Here is a 4,726-nt window from a genome sequence, read left to right as displayed (position 1 = left end):
GACCCCAGAGGGCAGCTGCTCAGCAACGGAAAAGATAAAACCCTGGCATGCTATGGAGGGAGCCCCTACATGTAGACACAAATAATTAATACTTTCCGATAGTCGTATGTGCTCAGAAGCAATCAGCTGGTGGTAGGATAGAGAGATATTCTGAACCCCAACCCAGGAATTTCTAGAAGGGGAAGAGGATGCAGGATCTACCCTAAGTTCTCCCTCCACCCTGATCCCCAAATCAGGATGCAGGGTGGACTTGGGAAGGGGTCACGCAACCCACATCCAGGTGTGGGAAGAGCAGGGATCTTGCAAAACACAGTCTTGGCACATAGCCAAAGATCTGAGAGCTGCACTTGGACTTTGTTTCTCCTCTGTTCTGGTTCTGCTCTCCCAGATCCCTCAGGTAGGAAAGATTAATGCCATTTCCATCTCTCCGGAGACAGAGCATGAGGATATCCACACCCACCATTGCCACATGGGTGTCATAGCCAGGAAAATGTCACAGAGATGGAGAAAGGACCTGGAAGGGGGCATCAGAGGGACCCAAAATTTCTATCCAAATTCAGAAGCTCCTAGTGCTATCAGACTTAGAGTCTAATGAACACCAAGGTGACCTGAGCTGAGCAGATTCTGTTCTTTTTAAAGATTTTTTTTTTTAATTTGACAGACAGATCACAAGTAGGCAGAGAGGCAGGCAGAGAGAGACAGGAGGAGGCAGGCTCCCTGCTGAGCAGAGAGCCTGATGCGGGACTCGATCCCAGGACCCTGAGATCATGACCTGAGCTGAAGGCAGAGGCTTTAACCACTGAGCCACCCAGGCACCCGATTCTGTTCTTTTTAATGCCCCCGCTGGCATGGCAAAATGCACAGTTGGCCACAATTGTCCTTAACCTCACTGCATCCTTGCCTCTCGTGAAGGAATGCTCAGCTTTGCACATCAAGAAGTAGAGTTTATTTTTCCCAGTGGTTGAAGCTGAACTCCGTGCCGGCCCTGTGAGTTACTTTGGTCAGTAGAATGTAGTGGAACCTAAGGATGGTCTGCCAGTTCCCGAGCCTGGGTCAAGGAGACCTGGTACTCTACTCTCTCAGGATGCCAGGCTCCGCCAAGAAGAAGCCTGGGCTGGCCCAATGGCAGGTGGGAGCCAAAGTCCATTAGCCCCGCTGTGTCCACTCAGACATTGGACACATAAGAACTCTTGGCAAAGGTCAGCAGAACCCATTCATTGTTGATCATGACCCACAAGAGAAGCTCTCTGGGACCAAAGAAAACTTTCCGGCTGAGCCCAGGCTAAGTTGCCAATTGCAGAATTGTGAGCTGCATAGAGGCTGCCATTTCAAGTCACTAAGGTGTGGTGTGGTCTGTTACACAAGATAGCTCACCGATATAACGGGTCTTTGTTCCTGGAGACTCCAGGTTCTCAGCACTGTGCTGCCCTTGGAGGCCAGAGAATATTACAGACGTGGCCTCTGACCCATACCTTGAGGTCTGGGAGGAGGAAGGCCATGCTCCTATAATAAGGGAGAACACGTAAGGGGCTGTGATCACACAGTCATCCAACAAACATTTAGTGAGCCCCCACTGAGCATCAGGCACCCCCACCAGTGCTGGGCAGTAAGGATTCTGAGATTTTTGAGAAAACAAACAAAATCAGGGCTCAATATCCTGGGGAGAACTTCAAGAGCCATAGCATCCTTTAGAAGTTCAAGTTCAGACGCTTAGAATCTAGATTGAGTGATGCTTCCCTGATGTGAAGACAGTAGGGAAGCCAGGGGTGGTCGGCAGAGGGTCTGGGAGCTGGCGCTCTGTGCTCTGCCTCGTTCAGCCGGCAAAATCAAGCGGCAAATTCACCTGCCCGCCCTTCCTCCCCTTCCTTCTCTCCTCCCCTACCCACATGCTCTAGTCATTACAAGCACAGAAAAGGAGCTTGAGGTCAATGAGTATCTATTGGCGATGGTACGCGGTAGGCGGTTGCAGAGAGGCGGGTGCGGGCCTGGTGATGCCGGGTCCCAGCCAGGCACCTCGGCTCCCAGCAGGGTTCGGACCACAGCAGAGGCCAGCTCAGGGCTCTGGACATATTGGGCCATCTGCCACCAAGGAAGAGGCAGGCCAGGACTGCACTCTGCATGGGGGACAGAGGTTCCAATGAGAGATCCAGGCCACCTTGCTCAGGTCTGAGACATGGGACTGCAGAGGGATGTCGTTGACTTTCCCTGGGAAAGCCTGCTCTCCTGGAAGGACAGCCTTTCCCCTACCCACAGGTGCACTCCCAGGGCTGCTCCAAACCAGGCCCTGTGCTAAGAGCAGAGAAACAAGGAGGCATCAGACTCCAAGTGGCTCTCAGATCAGGGGACACAAGTCCACAGGCAACCACAAAGCAGGCTGCAGAATATGCTGGAATGGGGTCCGCATGGGGAGCAATGACTGCATCTAGGAGGGCCAGGCCAGGCTTCCCAGAGGAATGCTGAGGGTCTGACATCTCACCTGGGGGCCAAAACACAAAGTGGGCTCTCGGGGTGGCCCAGCGGGGTGTGCAGAGCTTCCCCGTAGAGGGAAGGAAGGTAATTCAATATGCACGCACACGAGAGCCTCTGCCACCTGCCTCTCCCCTTCTCCGCTGGGTGGGGGACCTCCTCCATCTTTGCCCTCCCCCACCCAGGGCAAAAATCTGCATGTCAAATTCTTTCTCTCATATCTCACATCCCACATCCAATCTGTTGGCACTCCTTTCAAAATAAAACTAGATTCTGTATGTATTTATAAAACACTTAGTAAAATGCACACATTAAAAAAAAATAAAATGAGAGAGGAAACATCTAGAATCTGACCACTTCTCACCACCTTCAGGGCTGCCATGATGGCTGGTCCGAGCCGCCATTCCCAGGGTGGGTGATGGCAGCCGCTCTTCCTCATTCTCTCTGCACCCCCAACACTGGGCCTCTGTCATCTCTTCTCCACGCAGCAGCTGGTCAGCCAGCACAGCGCCTGGCGTCCCACCAGGTCCCTGCTCTACTCATGCTGGGCAATGACTCCCCATTTCCCTTAAGTGCTAACGTCCTCCCGGGACCCAGGAGATCCCCATAACACCCCATCCTGCTTCGGGACCCAGCTCCTACACTCTCTCCCTGCAACACCTCAGCTACCGGCCTCCGTCCGTGCTGTTTCTCAACACATGCTCCAAAGGCGTGCTCCCTTCAGAGGACCCGGCTCTTCCCTCTTCCCGGAATGGGCTTCCCGATCGCTCCCTCCCTACCACCTCCAGCTTCACTGGGATCTCCCCGTCTTCATAAAGCTAGTGCCCAAAGCCTGCCAGAGGTTGTCCACTGGCCCCTGGCATTTCCCTTCTCCTTGGTCCTGCCCCCTCCAGCTCTGTTCTCTGCCACTCAACACCCTACCTCTGTTTCCCCAGCCAGGGTGTAAGCTCATGAGGGCAAGAATCTTTGTCCTTTTTTTTAATCGCAGATGTATATGCTGAATGGGACATGGTCAAGAGAGAATGTGGAAGGTAAGGGGATGGCCAGGAGCTCAAGAGTGGAGAGCAGGGAATGCGGGGAGGGGCTTTCCAGAGCCAACACAAGTGAGGTGGTGGGCAGGGCTGGGTGAAGGAGAGCCTTGCCGCCCCCCTGAGAAGGCTGGGCTTGATCCTGGGAGCAGCAAGGGTCCCCCCCACCCCATTCTCTGCAACACGACCACTCTCTGCATGTGTGTGAACTTGGGCAGCTCAAGCATCTTGAGGCCTAATATCCTCGGGGGCAACCTAGATGGCCGAGAGCGTGGCCTGTGGTGAGCGGGGGCGGGGGGGACCCACAGGGAAGGGACAGGGACTCCATAAGTTTCAATCACTTCACCACTGGGCACTGTTGGAGTGAGCCCCGCCTCCAAGGGGACAGCCTTTGAATGTGGATGCATTTTTACAGCAGCTCTCTACAGAGTTTCACCGGCTGTTTCTTGCTGCCTGGGGAAGCTGTCAGCCAGCGAGGGAGGTGGAGCAGTGGGCACACCCTCCACCAAGGTGCTGGGCTCAGTGTCCTGGGGAGACGCTCCGCAGTCGCCGTTTGGGCTGACTGTGCACATGTGGGCTGAGTCTGGAGTCACTGTCCCGCATTCCCACTCCCGGCGTGTCCATGAAGCTGTGAAAGTCTTGACGAGCAGATGTGGGGACCGTGGCGTATGGCCGTGGGGGTGTGGCTGTGGGCCTGAGCTCAGGCGGTGTTGGGGCGTGGTGGGGAGTGAGGTGACCGGGTTTCTGGGTCAGTGAGTGCCTGGGCTGGTGGCTCCTGGGATGGGCCAGGCATTGCTGCGCTGGCTGGGAAAGGGGGTCCCATCCAGATGAGAGAACAAAGTAGGACATTGTCTGGGCCCTGAGACCCTGAGTGGGGAGACGGGGAGTTCACGTGTGCCCCACCCTCCCCAGTTAGCCCCCCAGGTCCTGAGTGCTCCCCTTGTCCAGACACAGAGTAGCGACCCACCTTTAGGCAGGGGCTGTTACAAGTTCCAATTTACTGCAAGACCACACAGCTAACATGGCCAGAGCAGGGGACCTGAGCGGGTATTGTCAGACGCTTCCCCCGCCACACCGCGGTTCCCCTCCGCAGGCTTGTCGCAGAAGGAATCCAGAACTGGAGAGACTCAGGGGTGGGGAGGGCAGTGACCAAGGATGTTACTCCAAGGGTTTAAACACTTGTCCTAGGGGGAGGCCTAGGTTCTGGCTAAGCCACTAACTCATGGTATGGG

Source organism: Lontra canadensis, unplaced genomic scaffold (genome assembly GCF_010015895.1).
Source record: "Lontra canadensis isolate GAN:19392208 unplaced genomic scaffold, GSC_riverotter_1.0 scaffold25, whole genome shotgun sequence".
Lineage (NCBI taxonomy): Eukaryota > Metazoa > Chordata > Mammalia > Carnivora > Mustelidae > Lontra > Lontra canadensis.
Note: the sequence above shows the minus strand (reverse complement) of the source record.